General features: G+C 28.6%; 1 long non-coding RNA gene across 1 annotated transcript; it reads left to right on the top strand.

The window, feature by feature from the left end:
• The first annotated feature begins 3,322 nt into the window (after positions 1 to 3,322).
• Positions 3,323 to 5,132, top strand: LOC116402955. Its single transcript, XR_004215676.1, has 2 exons — positions 3,323 to 4,130; positions 4,918 to 5,132. It is a non-coding gene; the product is annotated as an uncharacterized LOC116402955 (long non-coding RNA).
• Positions 5,133 to 12,370: the final 7,238 nt, after the last annotated feature.

Raw genomic sequence — 12,370 nt, 5'->3', positions numbered from 1 at the left:
TTTTATCCCATTCAAATCTGCAAATTAAAAGTTGTAATTAAGCCGAGCAACCACTATAGATGTAATAAAAACAATCCCATTAAGAAATTGATCATCCAATAATCTCCGGCGTACCTAGTTTATTAAGTTGCGTATGTTTCAATATATGCAAATTTAATATTAGATCATCTCATACACACACCACTGTGGAAGAAAGATTGAAAACAACATCAGGTAACATACTTTATAAATTTAAACCAACCATTGATCAAAATGACAAATTTAATGTTACAATTGCAACTTAATAAAAAAAAAAATGATCTTCATCTTCATGCAAGGATGTTTAGATTGGAGTTTACCTCAAAACGTTGACAATGTAGACAGTATTTCAGCTGTATCATTTACACGAAATGACGATTATTATATAAACACTCCGTCGTTTGTACCTTTCTTTTGTTCCCTCAATTTCATTTTTGCTACAAACATAGTTTTTCATATCAATTTCCTCACAATTCATTTCTTTCTCTCTCACGTTATAAGCTTTAACCATTACAATTAAATGTCAAATGTAAGCATAGACATAACAATCTTTTGTCAAACAAAAGCCTATCAAATGTCTAACAAAACATCTCATTATTACATATGTGATGTTTATTAATATCGGAATTTGGAGTATTGTCATATTTCACCTTTGAGTATGCCTTATAGCTTTGGTTGAACACTTTTTTTTTTTGTTGGTATTTTTTGGATTTTTCTTTCATTATATAAGATTGTCTTGGTTGATTTTGTTTGTCTCTTTTGTTTCGTTTAAACAACAAGCTCGTCCATAATTTCAGCTACCACTTTCGGTCTACATGTTTTTGTAATAATTGTAAGAGACTTTTCAACAACTTGAACTCAAACTCGTCGTCATCAATGATATCAACTGTGATATAGCACATTTCTCAAATTAAAAATTGTCATTTGTTAACTATTTATCACATTATAATCACTATTATTGATAACGCTATCAACAATATCGATACATTTTCAATTTTGAAAAAATTAAGAAGAAACATTCATAGTGGTGACAAAATAGCTAGTATCAATGATAACTTTTAATTTAAATATTTTGGAAAGAAGCGTTTAAAATGGTGGTTGCACATGAGTATTTTAGTATTTTGGTGATTTTTATGCTATATATGAATTTATTTTATTTTTGTACCAGATATGCTATTATTTTAAGTTTTATTTTATCATTTATGCAACTAACCCTGAATTAGATAGAAATATTGTAAAAATAGGTAAGCATGGTTTTCTTTTTCATCTTTGCAAGAATAGCTAATTAATGAATAAATTTATTAATTAAATATATAGGTGTATAGATATATATCCCTACCAGAAATCAAACTATCAAAAGATATTTAAAACAAAATCTATTGTTATTGTGAGAGAAGAATGTTGGTATTTGGGGAAGATAAAATTATTGGTAGCTAGGCTGCTTCTAAAATATTGTTTACCTTTTTCTTTAAATAATGCATGTTAATTATCTAAAACAAATAAAATTTCCTCCCAAAGTTGCAATTAAGCTGAGGATCACTCTAACCCTATAAATATCATCAAAATAATCACAGGTTGAGTTATGTGATGTGCAAATTTAAAACAAGACAGGCCGTCATACACAAAGACTTTGTGGAAGAAACTAAAAGTTTCATCAGTTTCATCACGTCATCAACCCAATCATAGTTGGCTCCAGAACCAACCATTTCAGCAATACATTAAAAAAGAGATCCATCTAAGCTAACTTCAAGATTATTTCTGATAATTGTTACTTACCACATTCTACGTAAACTGAATTCTCTATGTCTCTTCCTTTCCTACGTTCCCTCCGTCTCATTTGCTACCAACTTTTTCTTCCATTTCAATTTCCACACAATCTATTTAACATATGTATCCACATATATATTTATATATATTATTTTTGTTTTAGTTCATTTTTGTTTTTTCCCTTTAAAAATATTTACTTTTATTTAGGTATTTCAACTTTTATTGGGTTTAGTTCCTCTAATTTAAAACGTCTATTTTGTTTTTTTTTTTTTTAAATTAACTATTTTTTATCCGTATTTACAAAATTTTAAGAGATCTTGTAAATTTATGATTAAAAAAATACAAAGAAATATAAATCAATCAGTGTTTTATTTGGAAAAATTGCATAGGATAGCATTTTCACAATATGATATAGCAATTATAGCATATTGTTTTAGAATTTTGCAAATATGGAAAAATTCTCACTTCTTCATCTTAAATTTGTTATTATTCCTAAACTACCCTTCAATAACTTATTTATCTTCCTCTTTTTAAGCCCTACTCATTATTTATTTATTCTTTCACTTTTTAAGACCCTAATTATTTGTTTATTCTTATACTATAAAAATCATTTATTCTTTCTATCTTAATCTTAATTTTAGAATATCAATAGTACAATAATTGCAATATAAAATATAGTGGTTGTTGATCGGAGTAATTTAACTTCATTTGTGATTTTTTTTTTACTATCTTCGATGTGTGTTTTGAGTTGAATTTGATTCTAAATTATTTTGTTTTATTTTTTTACATTAATTTTATTTTGGTTTTACTTTGTCTCAATTTTATATATCAGTGTTCTGATATACTTATATTATATGTATTAGTTAGTTAATATACTTATTACGTGATTTTTCATTTTTTCAAATTTTATGTAGTTCATTAGAGTATTATTAAGTATATGAATGATGTAACTCAGTGTATCATTATCAAGTGTATAAGTAGGACTTCAAGTATATCAAAGTACATTTTATCAATCAATTGTATAAGTGAAGAATACTAAATGTATATGCACTGCATCAGGTGTATCAAACATAATGTTTCAAGTGTGTCTATCAAAAGGTATCAAGTGTATCAAAAAGTATAAGGTGCATCAAGTGTATCGATCAAATGTATACGATGTATCAACAAGTATCAAGTGTATCAAAGGGTATTAGGTGTATCAAACGTATATTAGTTGTAGTCACCTAATTTTATCCTACGTATTTTTATTATTTTCTAAAAAAAAAGAATTTTTTATATAATAATATTTTTTATTTCTTTTAGAAAAAAAAAAGAAAATCACATTAGTAATTCCATGTAACACTCCAAACTCTAAGGTACTTTATTTTAATTGCATTAGTTCAAAGAATGAATTTATCTTACGGAAAAGAAAACAAGTTAAAGGAGGAAAAAGGAATTTGGGGATGTAATAATAATAATGATATATTATTGTTATTACTATTATTATTATTATTATTATATTTTAATTTTTTTTTAAAAAAAGGAGAAAATATTTTTCTCTCTCCCTTCCTTCACGTGTGCCCCCTCCCCCATCTTTTTCTCCTCCTCTTTACCGTGCCCTACCTCTAGCCGTACCCTCCAGCCGACCACCATCGCTCTTCTCCTTCTTTTCTTCTCCGATCCACGGTCAATGCCCCTATTTTTCTTCCTTCTCTTTCAGTTTTCTCTTTCGTTCAAACCACTGCCGACTGTCTCTACTTCCGACGAAGCCAAGATCCCGTCGAGTCCAAGCTTCGTCCACGCAAGCACACCGACGTCCGATCTCTTATCATCGTCCCATCGCCGCTGCACCGTTCGCCTGAAGTCATCGTCCGTCCAGTTTGCACAGCCGAGCCGCGACTCCTTCGTGCGCATAGTCCTACAGCCGAGCCATTCGTTCCCCATAGAAACCACCCGTGAGTCGCACGTCGTTTGTCCAAGCCGGCTTTCACTCCACTTTGTTGCACGATCTTTCGTTTAGGTTCGATAATTACTGCCTCATTCCCACTGTAATGTCGAAATTGTTTTGTTGGTAACAAATTAAGTTTGGGTTATGATTATTACAAGTTGTTCAAACGTTACGTTTGGGATAATTGGCTAAATTGTTAACTTATTTTTTAAGGTGTTGAAAGTAACGTTTTGTCCTTGTATTCATAACCAATTTGTGAATTTTTGGAGTTCGGCTCGCCAATACTTGGTAAGCTAGAATCTACCTCGAGGAGAAATTAAGTGGGAGTATTTATTGTGGAAATAATTGAGTTTCATATCCTTATGGTTAGGTGTTTTTTGTTGGATATAGTTGCTCGGGAGACCTGAGTAACTTTGAGGTAAGGGATTTTCTACTGGACTCAACAATAAAAATTAAGATGTATCGACTCTATGTATTGTAATGTTATATCTAAACTGAATTGTGATGAGGATTATGATGTATGTTTGGATGTGAACTTAATGTGTAATGTCTATTGTGTTGAGTTTGAGAAGTTTATATATATATGTATGGATTGATGTGGATGTGGAATGACTGAAACTCGTAGATGTTTCTTATATAGGGGTAGTTTTGAACTGGTGGGTTGTGGTTTAGACTAAATGTATGATGTTGTTATGGTTGTGTTCTTGTGAACTGAGGAGACGTCATAGTTTTGCTCTTATAGACTGAGGAGGATATTATGAATATTTAGTTTGTTGACTGATGTACCATTATGTTTCTGACTGGACTTGGGCTAAATTAGAGTAAGACGACTGTTTGGGGTTAAATGAGGAGTTTATGTGATGAGGATATTTAACTGAACTGTGAATGACTGTTAAGATGTTTAGAATCGATTGAGAGAAAAATTATTAGTTTCCTATTGGGTAGTTACCTTGTCGGTGTCCTACGGGATCACCACCTTTTTGTGCATCATTCGAGAGCACTAGACTGATATGTGTTTCTATAGAACACTAGACTGATTATGCGTCCTTTGGGGCGTTAGACTGACTGCGTGTATCCTACAGGATCACAAGATTGTGACTGTGTAGGATACTCCATAGGGAACTAATAGTTTATTTTCCCCTAACGAGATCGAGTCTCTTACTGAGTATGTTTATACTCATCCTTTTTTTGTTTAACTTTTTCAGGCAAAAGTAACAATGGTGGCAAACCGACGAGGGGTAGGAAGGAAGTGTGATTGTCATAGGGAATATTTTAATTTTCTTTTGCTTTATGTTTTTCTTTCTTCCCTTAGTACATGAGTTTGTTTAAAATATTTTGTGATGAAACTGAGTTTACGAAATGTTATTTTGTGAACAATATTTTTAAAGTTTTATTTATTTGAAATAGGGCCTCAACTTAAGTTTGTTTTTCTTTGATCGTATGATTTCAAATGAATTTTACTATATTTTGTGTCAATCAAGGTCTCTTTGTCAAAATTAATGACTTCGACTTAGCTAGAAAAGTTAGATCGTTACATTCCATATTTAACTTATTTGTATTTTAAAAAAATAATAAAATATTCTTTTTAAAATTAATTTGTTTTAAGAAAAATCTAATATTTCATTTTAGGAAAAAATAAATCATTTTTATTTTTACAAAATCGTGTAATATTTCATTTATTTTGTTTTAGGAAAAGTTGAAATTTACTTTATTCTTATTGTTTTTTTCCTAATTTGTGTTACACTCACATCTATAAATAGAGACCTTTTTCATTTGGAAATAAGAGAGTTTTTTGAAACAAAGAATTCTTTGGATGAAAAAAGTTCTTACAAAAAAATCTTTAGAGAAAAGTTAGAGAAATCTATTTTGGGAGAATCTCTCCGAATTGGAAGAAAAGTTTCTCCAAAAAGGTAGGTTTTTTTTATTCATTTCATTATGATAGTATTGTTACTTTTTTTTTGTTTTGATACTTTTTATTCATTTCATTATGATAGTATTGTTACTTTTTTTTTTGTTTTGATACTTTTTTTTTTATTTCTCTTTACCAAATCAAATTTCGTGTTGAAATAGACTTTATTAGAGGTTGCATGTGGTAGGGTTTTACTTCCAAGAATCCGCACCTCATCGACGAGTAATTTTCTTAAGGATTTGATCTTTTTTTCTCCTCTTTTTTTCTTTAAAGATTTAGAAAGAAAAAATTGTATAAGATTTTTTAAAATGTTTTTTTTGGCTTTCTTTTACTTTTATTATTATTATTATTATATATATATATAAATCTTATTCTTTTTCTTCTCCCTAAATAATAGAGAAAAAGAAAAAGGCATAAGATTTTTTCAACTCTTGGATCTTTATTTTCTTCTCCCTAGAAATATGGAGAAAATGAATGAGTAATAGAGAATTATGTCATTATTATTATTATATATATATATATATATATATATATATTTATTATTGTTATTGTACTCATATTTATATTTAGTAGTGTTTTCTTTCTATTATTATTATACTTGTTATTGTTGTGGATATTCCTTTTATATTACTATTTATTCTCTATTAATTATCTTATTATTATTACTTTATATATATATATTTCTTTGTATCACTAGTTTCTTTTTTTTTTTTTGTTTCTTTCTTATTTTATTCACTCGATTATGTTTTCCTTTCTTTTACTTATTCACATTACTATAATAATTATTGTTAGATGCACTTAAATGTAACTCTTTGTATTTAAATTTTTTCATGTTTTAAAACTCTTCCAAATTAAAATTCGTTATGTTTTAAAATAAAGACTTTTTTTTTTAAAAAAAAATCATTTAACAAATTTGTGTCTAATGCTATAAATGTTTTATGTTTTTTTAAAACCTTCAAAATTTAACCTATGATTTCATAAGGTTTCCTAAACCAATCTTTTCTAAAAACTTATACAGTTTTTCTTTTAAAAAAAAAATCTTACGATGGAATTTAGAACTTTTTGGGAGTCCGTTATTTCTAGATTCTTGAGGCGATTGATCAATATCTTTGGAAGTTCGAGATTTAATCCCAAGAAAAAATGAATTTAATTAATGTTTAAAAAAATCTTTATTCAACGACTAGCCCTAGGATAGATTTTGAGAAATTGTAATAATTTCTCATTTTCTTAGAAACTTTCCTTAAATATGTAGTCTTAATTAATTAAATATTACTCCACTGGGGATATGAGGATTTACCTCGAGAGTTTGGTCATTATCTCTTTTATCTTGAATTATTTTATTCTTTAATTTTATTCTAAATTTATTATGTGTAGTTATTGTGCATTTAATTATTACACACAGAATCACGAGCCTTCTACCTAGGCTTTACCTTCATAAGATTACAATTGAGAACGGAGTAGTGTTGACCTTCGAGAAGCTTATGCTTCCGTGCAGGCACACGAAAAATTCTCACTCAACTTGGTCAATTCATCATGTATGACTTTGACCAAATTGGGAACCTTTGTCATTTAGGAATTTTAGAATTAACCTCACTTTTAAATCTTGTATATATTATATTAGTGTATTACAACTTGCATTTACACATGTATTTCTTTTTAATTTCATTGATTGATTTATTTTTCTTTATGTTTGTTCAATTATCACAGTTGCATAAATTTTTTTTATATAGGTTTACAATATTTCATTTGCCAATTTCCATTTTTCTTAATAAATTGACATATTAATAATTTGTTGAAGTTTTATATAGTTTTTTTTTTCATATTTCAAAAAAAATATTTTAGAGAGAATTCAACAACTTTTCTTCATATATTTAAAAGGTTGCACACTAATTTTTTTTTAAAAAAAAAGTTGTTGAAAAACATATTTATCCAACTTTTTTTTCCTAAAAAGAATATATATTAAGTAATTTAGTATCATTTAATAATTTTTTTTAATATATTAACTATTTAAATCTAAACAAAAAATTCATGCCAGAATTAAATAACATTAGCATTAAAAACTAAATTTTTGAGGACGATTATTTGAAATACTAAAAACGATTTTTTGAAATACTAAAAAATATGATCATATAAGAAGAATTTGTAAGAAAAAGAAAAGAGAAGAAATGAAAAGGAAAACCTATTGTGTAACTTTCATTTTTGTTTCTTCATTTTATTTTTGTGAAATAACATGCATATTTATTAAAGTGCGAATATTTTGAAAGTTATTTTGAGAAGAGCAAATATTTCCAAAGAAAAAAAAATTAATCCAATAAAATAATGAAAGTTTTTAATTTTTTAATTTTCTTAAAATAAATTTAGACATTTTACTTAATAGCCATCAAACAAATTTGACTAATTAATAGAAGGAGAGAAACTCTTAAATCAATATATGCTTAGAATAAATGATTAATTTTGACAGTTTATAAAACTTTTGGGTTGAGTTTTATCTATTAACTTTTTCATCTCAGGTAACCAAATTGTTATCCATTTTATCTTGTTAAAAATTGGATTAAGTAAATTTTGATTTCTTGGTAAGAAGTCACACTTTTACCAATGCATTTTTGTTGGTCTCATTTTATAAATAACTAATAACGTTTTAATGTTAATGATTTTTTTTTTTTTTGGAAATATAAACTTAAAGAGTGAAAATATTTGCCAAAAAAAAAAAGTTTTTTTTAGAAAAGAAATATATTATGGATAGTGTTATACTATGCTATTATTTCATCATTATATCTTTTACTTGCATGATCTAGCATCAAGAGTCATTTCATTATCATGCATTATAATCATATGATTACAAACACGTACTTGTATGTATGTTATAAACCGTTAACTAGTATTTTATTTAAAAATCTCATTAACTAGTCATTGTATTTAACTTTTTATATTAGTAATTTTTTGTATTCACTTTAGAATGATGATTGTTGCATTGTTGATGAAATTTCACATGCATAAATCTCACGCTAGTAAATAACTTCAAATACTTAACAATTCTCTCTCTTTAGAAAGATCAAAAGAGTCAAAGTTTTTACAAATAATTGAAAAGATTTCAACCCCCTCATTCATTATTGGTCGAGATCATGGAAGAGTTTACCAACCAAGTGCAAGTAATCAGGAAAGATGTGTCAAAGTGTTAAAAGGACAAGTGGCAATGGTTTTAAAATCTCTCGCTTAAATTAAGGATAGACCAGTAGTAGCAGGGACATTCAAACAAGTGAAATTGGTATAGAACCAACCTTGAAACGATGTTTCTCCTTACCCACATGCTCTTACTTCAAAAAAGCTATTAGATTCATCATTAGTTCAACTTGAGGGCATACTTGACACAAAGAGTGTGGTCGAGCTTCACAACAAATGTGCCATTTGAATGACTTAGTTTCTACGGCGAATGAGACAACCGACATGAAGACCTTTGAAGACAAATCTCAAAGGAAGATTATATCAAAATTTCTAGAAGAGATATTGGGTGTAATAGAGGACAACAATATTTATGAAGAAATTAGGGCGACACAATTGTATCTAGTCTTGGACATTATCATTACAACGCCTAAGTTCAAGAGGCTAGAATTTGGAAAGTTTAATGAAAGCCATTTCATCATATACGATTAAAGGATATCAATCCATTTCCACAATGACAATTTCTTTTCACCCGTTCCAAGAACGTTCGTTTTGACACTATTTGATCTTATGATAAGGAACATATTTTTTATTAAGTATGTGGTATGACGAAGGTGCTACGAAGGTGTCAACATAGTTGAGATGCTCTGGTGCGCCTACTGATCCCACCTTTTCTTTTAATTATTTGTTAATAAGAAGATAGCCTAATTGGGCTCAACTGCTCTTTGGTATATGTAGTTGGATATCTCTCAAGTGTGCAAGTATTGAAACATTACAAGGACATTATTAGTTTGGCCTCATACCATTTAAATCTTCAGTGTATAAAAAAGGAAACATTAACCACTTTTAAGAAATATGCTTAAAGATGTAAAAAAAAAGTCGATCGGAGGCAACCACTTTTGAGTGAGTAACCACTTTTGAGTGAGTAAGGAAATGTCACTAGTGTTATGGCTGCTCCATACTGTGATAAAATGTCTCTTACATTATGATAATGATGTTTAAAGGAAAGAGATTACAAATGATGCAGAAGTAAAAGTTAACATCATTCAAGTACGATCCCACTAAAAGAAAAGATGAAGTGCATAAGATTAGCTCGGGGCAGAGCATTAGCAGTCATGTGTCACTACCATCATTTAAACAAGTGAACTACCAAGAGAAAAAGTCAAACAAATAAAGCAAAGAATGACAACAAAGCACTTGTTTCCATCATCTTTAGTAGTGCAATTCCATATGATGAGTTGATTTCTCCATGCTTGCAAAATTTGGAGCCTCTCAATTGGAAATAAAGAACTGCCTAAGATCACTAGAGAAATTGAAGGTTATTGGCTACCCTCAAGATCAAGGCAACACCTTTGGAATAGGGGCACCTTTTAATCTTTTGTTGAATTGGATGACATCGTCATGACCATATGTATCCTATTTTTCCATAATAAAAATGAATTGTTGGCTTCCATTTTTTTTTCAAGTATATTCTTTTTGGTTGTCGTGAAAATAAAATAATATCAATAAAGACTTCATAAATGAAATCAACATGAATGTTTGATTCAATTTTTCATCTCTTAATCATGAGGAGAAGAACTAAAATATGTTGTGCCTTGAGATGTTGAAATAGAGAACAAGAGGGTTGTTGAGCTAGTAAGCCAAAATCTTTAAATGACTATGTTGCAATATATCTGATAATCATTGTCGATGTTCATAAAATGGGTTGTAGAAGTTTTTCTAGTTTTATCAAAGATCATTTGAGGGCAGTCTCCCCTTATTTGATATCTAAGGTGAAACTGGCTTTTTTTTTTGTCGAAGTCCAAGTATCATCCATCTGAGTAAGACTGCATTGCAAAGCACAAGACATTTGTCATCATTATTTGCAAGAGAGAGCCAATTTCGAAGAAGTTTCCCTCGCTTTAGAGACAATAAGAGCCTTTAATTTTCATCATTTATGAAAAAATTAAAGTTTAAGGAAGGACTTTAAGATCAAGATCTAAGTTACATGATCGCTGCCTTTTATCGACCTACTTATTACCATCGGTCTCAAGGATTGAAGTTGGTGTTTTATTTGGTAAATAATCACTCCAAGTTGATTTTCAAGTCAAATTAGCAGTCAAATTACAGCTCAAGATCATGATACCCAGTTATTAATTTTTGTGAAAAGGTAAACCATCTATTTTGTATGCTCTGACTCGTTATCTTCTTTTGGAAAGAAATCTAGAGAATGTTTGGAAAAAGAAAACTATTAAAATAAGCATGTCTTAGGAAGCATATACATGCATGCAAGCATTCTTGAATGACATTTATCAATTTGATTTTAGTTGTGATGGCACTTGTTTTATCCATGATCTCCAGCTTATTTATTTTTGTCATGAGGCACTTGTTTTATCCCTAGCCCTTGACACCGTATTGCTGCGGTGACGCTTGTTTTATCCCTGGTCTCCAGCTTATTTATTCTTTTGTCATGAGGTGCTTGTTTTATCCCTGGCCCTTGACACCATGTTGTTGTGGTGGCACTTGTTTCATCTTTCACCTCCAGCTTATTTATAAGACGTTTGTTCTATCTCTGGCCCTAAACACTATGTTGCTATGATGATGCTTGTTTTATCCCTAACCTCCAACTTATTTTTCCTGTCATGAGATGTTTATCTTATTTTTGGTTCTTGACGTTGGTAATTTATTTAAAATATCTTAGTTTGATGAGTTAGTGGCTACACCTTCGTCCACCTTCTAATTCTACAAGGATGCACGAAGGGTGGCATGCTGTAACCACCTATTTTTATCCTACCAATATTTTTCTTTAAAAATAATATTAGTAACAATGACTAAACTTTTATTTATTTTGAAAAAAAGTAAAAAAAACAAGTAATAACATAATATCTTATTTTTATTTCTTATTATTTTCACAAATAAAAATAAATCAATTTATTTTAAATAAAATATTTAATATCACATTTATCTTATTTGTACTATTTTAGGAAAAAATAAATAATTTTTTTAAAAATAAAATCTTCTAATATTAATTTTGACTTACTTAAATCATTTTAGGAAAAAAATCAATTTGAAATAAAAGTATTTTAATATCCATTTGATGTATTAATTTATTTTTCACAAAATCTCAAAATATCTCATTTAATTTATTTTAGGAAAATAAATATTTGTTTTATTAGTATAATATTAAAATTTGATTTTACTCTTATTATTTTTATTCTAATTTGTGGTACACTCGGCGTCTATAAATAGAGACCCTTGTCATTAGAAAAAAAAGGGAGAAGAGTTTTTTTAAACAAAAAATTATTTGGATGAAAAAAGTTCTTACATAAAAATCTTTAGAGAAAAGTTGTTACAGAAATTTTTTTGGGAGAATCTCTCCGAATTGGAATTACGATAGTTTTTTTTATTTCTATTTACCAAATCAAATTTTGTGTTGAAATAGATTTTGTTAGAGGTTGCATGTGGTAGGGTTTTACTCCCAAGGATCCGCACCTCATCGACGAGTAATTTTCTTTGAGATTTGATCTTTTTTTTCTTCTTTTTTTGTTCTTTAAGGATAGAGACAGAGAAAAAATTGTATAAGATTTTTTAAAATATTTTTTGGCTTTCCT

Source organism: Cucumis sativus, chromosome 1, assembly GCF_000004075.3.
Source record: "Cucumis sativus cultivar 9930 chromosome 1, Cucumber_9930_V3, whole genome shotgun sequence".
Taxonomy (NCBI): domain Eukaryota; kingdom Viridiplantae; phylum Streptophyta; class Magnoliopsida; order Cucurbitales; family Cucurbitaceae; genus Cucumis; species Cucumis sativus.
This window is presented reverse-complemented; position numbering and strand designations above follow the sequence as displayed.